Source organism: Choloepus didactylus, chromosome 6 (assembly GCF_015220235.1).
Source record: "Choloepus didactylus isolate mChoDid1 chromosome 6, mChoDid1.pri, whole genome shotgun sequence".
NCBI classification, from domain to species: domain Eukaryota; kingdom Metazoa; phylum Chordata; class Mammalia; order Pilosa; family Megalonychidae; genus Choloepus; species Choloepus didactylus.
Window position 1 is genome coordinate 25,750,287 of NC_051312.1, and position 10,353 is coordinate 25,760,639.

General features: G+C 33.4%; 1 pseudogene; it reads right to left on the bottom strand.

Annotated features, from left to right (window-relative positions):
- Positions 1 to 4,526: 4,526 nt before the first annotated feature.
- On the bottom strand, positions 4,527 to 5,465 carry LOC119538116 (annotated as a pseudogene).
- Between the last annotated feature and the right edge of the window lie 4,888 nt (positions 5,466 to 10,353).

A 10,353-nucleotide genomic window follows, 5' to 3' on the forward strand; every position in this document is an offset into this window, starting at 1 on the left:
GCCTCCAGACTAGCTCTGCTGCAAGGTGCCAGAGGGTGCTGTGGAACAGCCCAATGAAACCCTGGAGCCCACCATCCTATTTCCCAGAGGACCAATGATGCTGCACTACAACTGTACAAAGAAAATACCTCCTGGAGCTGTAATTGCCAGTATGATGTGGTTGAAACCTAAAAACATAATTAACACTAAGGCCTGCTCTTATGAGGGGACAGCATGTATGGTATTATAAACTTAACACCCAATGCAGCTCAGGAAAAACTTAAACATTCATTAGCATTCAGTGCTGCACATATATACCAAATAAATATAACAATGTCTCTTCAATATTAAATCATATGCAAAATAATAATAATGTTAAAATTATAGTAAACTAAATGCATTTTCTAAATGGTTAATGAATTTACCATACAATAGAAAATGGCCCTTAATACCTTATTTTGTGTCCTGCTTGTCACTTGTTTGTCTTAATTGTTGCCTGTATTGTATCTTTAAGTTTATGTCCAGAGCATCTTCAAAATTAATGTAAAAACTTATTAACCCTTGCTCAGCAAAAAGCAGTTACAAGAAAAAGCCTCCACCCACTTCCCCCTTTATAAAAGATGCTCACAAAATACCATTTCTTAAAAATAAGAAAATGTCTCATAAAAAAGAGGAATTTAATTGCTGAGTAAATCTAAGTAAGAAATATTCAATAAAACTTTCTCTCAAATTTTCATTCTTTTCTATGCAATATTCATTAAACTTTCAATTTTTCTTTCATTCTTCTCCATGCCTCTACAAGCTATTCTACTCCCCCTTATGGGGCCAGTAATTATCCTTATATTAATTTTCCTTCTTGCTACTTGCCTCTTACAATGTCTAATTAAATTTATCAATAGGTCAATAGCAAATGTGACTAACCAGCAAAACTCCAAAAACATACTCCTGCTACAATGAAAAATTGAAAATCTGCTCCTGCTGCAGCAAAAGCATCACTACCAGCTAGTTCCAGCAAAAAATATCCAAACATCAATCTAATAATGCTAAAACTTAGTTAAAAGCAACTCTTCCCCAACTCCATCCATGTCCAGCTGGAAGCAGCTAAGAGATGAGTGCAATGTCCCTATTCCCTACAAAAGTTGCTTTGAGGTAAGTTAAAGTGTTAACCCAAAACTCAACTCAAACCTGTACCAATTTTTCATTAAAAATAAAAGTCAAGAATGTCAGACCCCAGAAAAAGAGTCTAACATATAGAAGGAATGTCTGATCCAGGGGCCCTGCTGCTTATCTCACAGAAAATAGGTGCCCCATAAACTAAAGAATGAAGGCTGCTCAAGGCTCTTTCAGACACAGTGGTGCCCCAACCCCAAAAGGTGGGTAAAAGAAAGATCAGATATTTCTATAAGACAGACAACTGAAAAGTCCTGCTCTCCCTAGATAAATAATGCAGCTGCTTTTCTAAGAAGAATAATGTGCCAGAATCCTAACAACCTATCAGCCTAGAAAGTGATAGGCACTTGCCCAATCGAGGCACAGGATGCACACAGCAGGCACCCTTCTCCCCCAACACCCTTCCCTCCGCATGTGGGTTTTTCCTTTAAAAAATGCTTTAAAAAATGCCACTCTCAGATAGAGGGCCAGAGCCATTTTTCCCTTTCTTTCTTTCTGATGACTCCCACCTGCCTTCTTCTGCTTTCTTCCTCTAATAAACCTTAAATTCTCTACTTAAACCATGACTCACTGTGTTGTGTGGATTCTTGAATGGCTCTAGACCTAACATGTGTACATTTTTTATCTGAAATCAATGTTCTTAACCTCAGTTTTCTCTTTAATGCTGTAATAAAGTCTCAAATCCCTAGATCATATTAATTTAAGTTTTATTTTTGGTACCCTAAATATTTTTATGAAAGATATATATATAATATGATATGATAGACTAGGATAGGATATGCAAGCCACACATAGAATTCTGTTATGATTCTTGCTAATCCAAATTAAAATAAATCTCTAATTTCACTTATAAAATAATATGATTCCAAATAAATTATTTCATGCTTACTCCTCTTTTACTAGAGTAGCTTTTCTGAAATTGAGTATTCTAATTCCTCAGACTGTTTCAGTTCTTTGCAAAACACATAATTATTATGTATTTCTGATAATGTTTCTGTTTCAGTTCATTATTGAGAATAATGTCTATTTTGTAACTCTGTCACATATGATTTAGTTTATAATCAAATGAAGATAAAATTCCAATTTAGATGTAAAAAAATTGTACTTTTCTAGATTAGAGGCCCAATACCTATAGGGAGATTGTACCAAAAATAGGACTGTCAGTGTTATGTTAAATTTTACTTATGTGTTTGCAATAGGAGCCACCTTATTTACCAATTTAGATGTTAGGGTAGGCATACAGAAATTCAGAGTGTATATAATCCATGAATAAGTTTCATGTTTGTATAAGTTATTGAACTTACTTGAGAGTTTTCTCTTATACTTTAGTCTCATTAATTATTTGCCTAGGATGAAGAAAGTAGTAAAAATAGGAAAATGTTTGATTGAAAGAAAAAAGTATTTGAAATCATATAAATATTTGTACCCAAGTTGTGTTGTAACTAAATGTAAATTCATGGGAAAAGTTTTATTTCTACAAATGAATACATATTAATTCAATACAATATACTTCATCCTCCATTTATACTCCTGTATTAATGAAAGGCATGATTTTCACCTAGTGCTTTTTCTAAAGTTACTAGGAAATTGAGTAATAAAAAAAATATCCTAGAGTAATTTTTCCTGTTGACATGTTGCTTTTTACAAATGAAATATTTCCAATCCATTGAAAATATGGATATGAGTATATGTCAACATTTTCCATTTCTCCTGATTTTTACAATACATTGTATAATTCATATTCTCCATCAGCTATCACCTTTAATAAATCTTTTGGTAGCTCCAATCAAACATCCTAAATTTCCTTTGTTTAACTTCCTTCTATAATCCTAATTTACCTACCCTGTTTATTTTTTCCCCTTTCATTATCAATTCATTTCCATCCTAACAGTTATCTCTACATTTTTGGGACATGGCCATGAGAATCAGCTTGTGGGATATAAGGTTACACATAGGGAAGGAAATCAAATTTATTGCTAACAAACCAACATTATCAAGTCTGTTTCAAACATGTTTGAGGACAGCATAGATAATAAGAAATTATTGCCATTGTAGAAATGACCAGTATCAGAAGGACAAAGAAAATGCTTCATTGTGTCTTAAAAAAACAGAGATAACTCTTTGTATTCAACTTTGTTTACAGTTTGTTATCTTAACATGGAAAAACAAAATGAAAAGGACATTGAGAAAAACCATTTCCATAAACAAAACTTGCATAAGCATACAGAGTTTATTGATGAGTAATATACTAAATTTTCCATCAGATAATTAATGAGGGTCTATGAAATCTCTTAAAGAATCAGATAATCAGAATCAAGGAATATATCATGTGTCAGCTTGGCTATGTAATGGTGACAAGGTGTTTAGTCAAGCAAACAGGACTGAGTGATAATATGAACTTAAATCATTCATCTGTTGATTATGTCCATTTTACTTTCCCAGGCTGCTGAAAGCAGATACCATGAAATGGGTGATCTTCAATAGTTGAAAGTTGTTAGCTCATGTTTGAGGCCAGGAAAATGTCCAAATCAAGCATCATGAAGGCAATGCTTTCTTCCCAAATTGCCTACTGGTGATCCTTGGCCCCTCTGCTACATGCCAAGGCAGATGGCTGTGTCTGCTGGTCTCTCCCTTCTCATCTAGGTTTTGTTGATCTCACCATCTTGGTGCTATACCTTCTCTCTTTGTCTTAATTTTATTCTCTTGTAAGGACTCCAGTAAGAAGGTTAAGACCCATTCTGATTAAGGTGTTTCTCACCACAACTGTTCTCACCACAACAAAAGATCCTATGTAAAATGGGTCCACAACTGCTGGAATGGATTAGATTTAAGAAGATGTTTTTCTGGGTACATACAGCTTCCAACTACCACAGCAACTATGTAAGATTGTATATATAATCAACAAGGACATTGCCTTCAGCAATGAAAGGAAACTCCTTATCTAATCAATTGGTGGCCTTAAAGTGAGAACGGAGTATTTTACCATCAGAAAGAAGAATTTCTGTCACTACTTCATTCAGACCACCTTCATTGGAGTTCCCAACTTGTGGCCTGCCCTACAGAATTCAGACATGCCATTCCCCATTGTCATGTGAGGCAATTCTTGAAATAAATCTCTTATTATTTTTACAATAATATGAATCTCCTGTAAGTCTGTTTCTCTGGAGAACCCTGAAAAATTCAGATTGGTAAAGTGAGATTTAATTATTATCTAACTTATGAGGATTAGTTTCTGAATATAAGGAAAACAATCTTACTGTGCCTTATAATTAGGTTTTGTTTAGAAGTCCAAATTAATGAAATTATATCTAATAAAAATATTTTCAAGTATATTTGCCTTTCCCATTGTTCATTAGGAAAATATTCTATGATGAATATCAAATACAAATGCTGCATGCATTCTTAAAAACCCTTTGGAAGGCATTTTTTACCTCTTTGTTCCTTAAGCTGTAGACCAAGGGGTTAAGTACAGGGATAATTAAAGTCTAAAACACAGAGGCCATTTTGTCAGAATCAAAAGAGTGACCAGATTTAGGCTGCACATACATAAATATTAGAGTCCCATAGAACACAACAACCACTGTCAGATGAGAAGCACATGTAGAGAAAGCTTTTTTCCTTCCTTCAGGAGAATGCATTTGAAATATGGTAATCAGGATCAGCACATATGATACTAAAACAACTAGGAGGGAGGAAATCATATTAAAGGCTGAAAATATTATAATCAACAATCCTATTTCTCTTGCATTTAAGCACAGCATGGGTAACAAAGGGATATCATCACAGTAAAAATGACTGATGACATTTGAACCACAAAAGGTCAAAGTAAAAGTCTTAATAGTTGCCATCAAAGACTGAAAGGTGCTGTAGAGGTAGGGGATACCCACAAGCATGTGGCAAACCCTCTGGGTCATGATAACACTGTAGAGCAGAGGGTTACAGATGGCCACATAACGGTCATAGGCCAAGGCTGACAAGATGAAAAATTCACTGATAATGAACAGAAGGAAAAAAGCCAACTGCATGGCACAGGCATAATAAGAAATGGTATTTTTCTCCACAACAAAATTGAACAGCATCTTGGGTCAGATGACAGTAGGGTTGCCAAGGTCAATGAAAGCCAGGTGTCTGATAAAGAAATACATAGGTGTGTGGAGGTGGGAGTCCACCTTGATCAGGATGCTCATGCCCATGTTGCCCACCACAGTGACCATGTAGATGAGAAAGACCCCAAAAAGGGGACCCTGCAGCTCAGGGCATTTTGTGACTCCCAGGAGGATGAATTCAGGCAGCACTGTCAGGTTCTTTTGGCCCATTTTATCTAGTTTCTCCTTGGAAAAAAAAATAGGATGTTTGTTATTAACAATTCTGTTACATTATCTGATCTGAATATCTGCAACCAAAATGGAGAATATTTCTTCATAGATAAAATATAATCACCACATCTGATTTTGAATCTAAAATAACTTCTCCAAACTGAGGGATCCATATGAAACAACTTGTGCACTGATACAACATTGACTGAACTCTAAATAGAACCAACACTATTTGGAACATATCCATGGATATCAGAAACATAAGAGTTAATTTAGAAATATCAAACTCTTACTTTATCTACACAATGAAATCACAGATTTTCTTTAGCATAATTGAATATTTGCATGGGATTTCAGGTGGCATTTTGATATTCTGTGCAAAAGATAAACAGTTAACATGGAGCTAATGAAAATTAGGTTTTAGGGCATGAACAATGCTCAGGAGGTGGCCTTAACAATGTGATCACACAGTGATTAGTCTCTGTATGTGCTGTGAAAACATGGTGACCATAATCATTATCAATGAAATCCACCTTCTCTTTCCATTCTGTCTTCTGCTCCATTGCACATCTCCAATATAAAGTTGCACTGTAGTGTCTGGAGGCATTCCTGGGGTCCAAGTGAGAAGGATTGAGTTAAAAATAATTCACATGAGGTTTAATGACTGCAGCTATATGGTAGAAATGAATGACATGTTTTGTTAAATGACATACTTTTTCTGGTTTGGAGGGACTCTATAACACTCCTACTACATAGTAAGTTCAGTTGTTCTCTAATATAATCAATAAAAAAGTTTATGGATTTTATTAATTATGTGGCCATTATAGTTTCTTCATATCTGAAATTTGTTTTGCTTTGTTTTGTTTTTTGAAATAAAGATTCACATTATTGTCCAAATTTGTACTTTGAGTTTCCTGGTCCACAAGAGTTAGACCTATACTTGCTAAAATTTATGGTTTATATCAATATTAAGTTATCTGAATAATTTATTATGCCTATTTTATTTCATAAAGTATGGTGAAGATGACAGTATCTATAAGACATGTAAATTATTTACTTGGGCATTTAGTACATCATGTTTTAGAAGCTCTAGTGGTATTTCTGGAACTTTAAAATGAAGAATTTATGGAGTATTTCCCTGTGAGTTTCAAATATTTCCATGAAAATCTCACCCTATTCATTTAATAAAGTTGTATAAAAACCAGTAAATAGTCAAAATTGAAACTTCTGATTAAAGTGAATGCACCTTTAGCCTTGTCTGATTGGAACCCCTTCTAAACACCACTCACAGTGTCCCCTCAGAGATAATCTAGGTTTATGAAAGCAAGTCTTCATCATTAAACTATAAATAGATTTAAAAATATCTGGCCACATGAAATGCAGGGTAGAATTATTCTTATGTAATGGAATCTCCAGACTTAGCCTGCACAACTCTTTTTCAGGCCCTAAATATTGGAGCAATTGCAGTCAGGGTCACCACCATTTGATGGTTGTCAAATAAAGATGTTTTTTTAGTGCTATGATGGATAGATCTTTCAAGACAGGGGAAACAAATCTAAGATTCTGCTAATTTTTGATGTCAATTTTGCCAGCCTGTTTGACAGTCTTGGAAGACAGGGTAAGTCTTGAAATTGGGAACCATAATGATCCCTTCTTCCTCTAAAAGCTTCTCTGTTCTCTACTGAGCCTCATTCTCCTCTCCAGGTCCTTCCTCTACTCAAATATTTTAACTATACACCTGTCTCCATTTGGAAACTTTATCTGTATCTTGCCCTTTCCTGGGGTCTGCTCTCTCAGGATTTTACCATACAAGAGGAGATGTGCTGGATTGAGCAAAGGATTTCAATATTCCAATACCAATTATACCACTGATATCTTCAATGTTTTGATAAAAATTATTCTAGTATTTATTGACTCTATTTATATTTTCATTTTCAATTACTATCTCCCTTTTAAGACATCTGGATCCTTCCACCCTGACCATTACTTTGGTATGGAAAAGAATACGCCATATCTGTTAATTGATTTATTAATCTGTACATTTTATGACATTCATTTAGAGGTAACTATGGGAGCACACAGTATACACAGTTATGCAAAGGAGTGACTGGTTTTTCAATCTTAGATATAATTTATCTAAATAATTATTTGAAATAATAATTTCAATAAAAAGTTGAAAAAAATTTTTTTCAATAAAAAAATTGAAATAATATTTCAATCTTAGAAATAATTTTTGGTTCTGGGGTTTTCTGTAACTCCATAACTTATCAAAAGCATACAATTTATTTTTCAGTGTAGTCAAACAGTTTTTATTGTCTGGTCTGAAAGAGGAGACCTAGTAGAAAATTATTCAGCAGATAAAACACACACCAAGCAAAAACAGCAAAAGCTTCAATTTTTCATGGGAGGTGCTTATATGAAACACAGTCACAGTTTATCAAATATTGCTTGGTATGCACTTGTACTAAAAGAATATGTGTTATTAATCAAATATTACTTAGAACATACTTACACTAAACATAATTATTGTTTATCTGAAGTTCAAATGAAAATGGGTGTCCCTTATTTTACCTGACTATTTACCTTAATAGATGCTATTAAATGAGATCAGTGGTAAAATTTCCAGATTTTCCTAACATTATCTTCACTTGCAGTATCCAACAACCAACAATCAGAACACATAAATCAAATAGATCTGTGCCATATTATCAGTTCATAGGATTTAATGCTTTAGAAGCACTATCCTGCCCCCAGGCATCCCCAGGTAACAAAGGAGATAATGAATATCTTTGATGATCTTGAGAAAATCAGCTGTCAGTAACCAGAGAAGTATCTACTTTCAGAATCAGTGAGTCACAGGAAATTACTAAGTTCCAAGTGATCATCAGAATCAAAGATAATTCTTATAAACCTACCTTTAATGAAAAGTCAATTTTCTTCTCCCAATTTATGCTTCCTTTCCTTTGGTAGGAAGAATTTATGATATCCCTCCCCTTTTGTGATATTCCCTGAGGAAGTAGGGTGTAATTCACTGACTATGGTGAACTCATTAGAGAGATTTAAATACAAAATTGTCTTAATGTGCATGCTAATTATCTAGGACTCCCTACATATTCATTCCCCTGTAAGAAAAGGAAAGGGACAATTAAGGGAAAGGAACAAAACATAAGTGATCTATATATTCCCATGGAGACCTACATATTTAAAGGTACTCATTCACTTAGAGACAGTGACTAAAGTGACAATGGAAAAAAAAAAATGTATATCAGATCAATCTAGTAAAACTGGAGAAATGAAAAATCATGATGAAATATTAATTGATATAGTTATTACATAGGATATTCTCTTGGACTTTGTTATTTAAACATAAATATGTGGTGGGCTCTGTGTTAAAATATATCATTAATATACACAAGTGAAATAGGACTATTCACATATTCAGAATTAACCATGATCAGGTTAATTATATCATTTTTCAGAAGTCACATGATAAACAACCAAAGAATTCTAAATTAAAGCCAAATATTTCCTAGTCCACATGTCTAAATGAGTGATATACATTCCTTTTCCTTTAATATGATAAACACATAACAATGTGATAATAAATACCCCAACAATAGTATTTCTTAAACTGAGATCCTACCCCTTTGAAATAATGTACCTCCATGTTGTGTTTGTCTTGGTGTATACTATTCTATTGGGTAAATACACCTCAATTCTTTCACCACTAGCCTACTGATGGACGTTTGTATTTGGAACTTTTTTGAAAAAAATCCACTATAACATTGTCATATAACTACATTTGTATACACATCCACTAATTTCTCCTTATTTTACATCAAACAGTGGAATTACAGGTCACAGTTTAATGGTATATTAAACTGGATAAACACCTGCTAGCTTTCAAAACGTATTTTAACATTTTACCTGTCTGTAACTATGTGTGAGCACATCACTTCTTATTCTTGCCAATATTTGATGCAGAGAGTTTTTTATTTTTTTAATTAGACATTGAAATTTGTGTAAAGTGACTGCTCATTGTGATAATATGTGCTTTTGCCTGATGACTAATATAAATTAATGCTTTTGCATCTAATTATTTTTGATTAACATACTTTTTATTTTAAATGATCTAAACCTTATGTCCATTTTTAATTGGGCTCATTTTCTTTTTAATGGAATTTTTGGATATTTGTGTATGTCCTTGATATGTCTCTTTTCATATGCTTATATTATGAATATACAGGCATACTTCAGAGATATTATGGGTTCCATTCTAGATGACCACTATAAAGCAAATATTACAATAAAGTGAGTCACATGATATTTTTTGGTTTTCTGATGAATATAAAACTTATATTTACAAGATAAATATGTATATTAAGTTGTGTAAGAACATTCAATCTAAAAAATTTAAATATGTTAATTTAATGTATTTTATTGTTAAAAATGCTAAACATCATCTGAGCCTTCAGGGAGTCATAATTTTTTTACTGGTGACCTGTGTGAACCTACATTGAATTTTGGGATGGATGTGGCAATTTCTTAAATGAAAACAGCAATGAAGTTTGATGCACTGATTGATCCCTGATGAAACATTGCTCTGTAACATGTGACACTGATAGCATTTTGGGTGTGTGTGGGGGGGGGAGTGATGTTAATTTATTCTCCAACAAACAAAGCATCAGCAGGTAAAACTACAGGGATTTCTCTGTAGATCATGAATTCACAAAGCATGATTAGCTTGACAGTGATAAAACATCTGGTGTGTTCTCTGTGGCATTAGCTACTTCACAGTATAAACAGTAATATTATGTTCACTTACAATTCCAGAAAGAAAGGCACAACTTTCAAAAAAAAAAAATTTTTTTTTTGATCCTAAAAAGTG